The sequence below is a fragment of the Saimiri boliviensis genome, chromosome 16 (genome assembly GCF_048565385.1).
Source record: "Saimiri boliviensis isolate mSaiBol1 chromosome 16, mSaiBol1.pri, whole genome shotgun sequence".
Taxonomy (NCBI): domain Eukaryota; kingdom Metazoa; phylum Chordata; class Mammalia; order Primates; family Cebidae; genus Saimiri; species Saimiri boliviensis.
The window spans coordinates 25,937,540-25,939,203 of NC_133464.1; the positions used below are offsets into that span (position 1 = coordinate 25,937,540).

At 33.7% G+C, this 1,664-nt stretch overlaps 1 non-coding gene across 1 annotated transcript; it reads left to right on the forward strand.

The window, feature by feature from the left end:
* Nucleotides 1-1,094: 1,094 nt before the first annotated feature.
* LOC120365892 (U6 spliceosomal RNA) lies at nucleotides 1,095-1,201 on the forward strand. Its single transcript, XR_005580724.1, has one exon. It is a non-coding gene; the product is annotated as a U6 spliceosomal RNA (small nuclear RNA).
* Nucleotides 1,202-1,664: the final 463 nt, after the last annotated feature.

Sequence of the window (1,664 nt, forward strand, 5' to 3'; positions counted from 1 at the left end):
GCCTAAGACAACATAAACCGTTATACCTTAGTAAGCCATACGACTTCTCAGTTAAAGATATGCAAAAACAAAGAAAGAAAAAAGAAAAAATGCCATTTTCAGTACAAAATACATCTCATCATTGTATTGGTTACTAATTATATTGTGGTTAATTTAAAAAATTAAGTCTAGATGCTTAGTTAGAGCCGTAACCCTAAACCACATTTTCATTCATCTTGGATCCAATATAAATAAAGTTTTGTTGAATCTTCAAGCCTATCATTCAAAGGATTCTAAGAAGTGTTAAATCCTCAAGCATTTCTGAGGTAGAAAGATGCAGAACCAGATGCTAATGTTTTTCTTTCCAGTTAACCCTATGACTCTCCCTAAATATTCCCGAGAAATTTTTATAGCTCTTATTACAGAAACTTCTACAATGCATTAAATGCCAATGAAGAAATGGTAAAATTTGATGTTCATGGACAGTTTCATCATCCAACAAGTAGCTGGAATTTCCTAAACACATTGTGATATTCATTACCATAATTTCTTGCAACTTTTCTGTTTCTTTTACTAACTGGACTATTCTTTTTCTCTCTTTATATACTTGTGTCTTGCACCTTTGTATGGATATTGATTTAGACAGTCAATAGCATATGTTAATCTTTAAAGTTAAATTCATTTTTATCTGATACTCCATAAACATTTATAGATGTGTTCAGGTTTAGGTATTTTAATATTTGACATTATCTTATATGACTTAAATTTTTTGTTTAGTTCTAAAAATAGACTTACAGGTCAAATTTTGTTTCATGGTGTTTCAAAATCTTCCTTAAAAATATATCTTTGCCCCATATAATATATCACATAATCATAGACACATGCACTTATGTAAATATAAATATCTATTATACATAGATATTCAGAATTATATAGAGACTAAGATTTGAGTATATAATTTATCTACATATAATAAAAATTGTTATACTAGAAACACTGATTAGCAAACTTAGTCAACAAACATTACATAGGCATCCTTACCTTATCAGTATTTACACCTTTACGCTATGTTAGCTACTAGCTACAAATAATATTGCTTTAAGAATACTTATTTAGTGCTCGCTTTGGCAGCACATACACTAAAATTGGAACAATACAGAGAAGATTAGCACGGCCCCTGCGCAAGGATGACACGCAAAGTCATGAAGCATTCCATATTTTTATGGAATATTGTGCAGCCATCAAAAACGATGAGATCATGTCCTTTGTAGGGACATGGACGAACCTGGACACCATCATTCTCAGTAAACTGACACAAGGGCAGAAAATCAAACACCACATGTTCTCACTCATAGGCGGGTGTTGAACAATGAGAACACATGGACATGGGGAGGGGAGCATCACACACTGGGGTCTGTCGGGGGAAATAGGGGAGGGACGGCGTGGGATGGGGAGTTGGGGAGAGATAGCATGGGGAGAAATGCCAGATATGGGTGATGGGGAGGAAGACAGCAAATCACACTGCCATGTGTGTACCTATGTGACAATCTCGCATGTTCTTCACATGTACCCCAAAACCTAAAATGCAATAAAAAAAGAATACTTATTTATTCATACTTTTAATAATAAAACTTCACCTTATCTGTACGTTTTTGCCATTGTATATAATGCTTCAATGAACATTG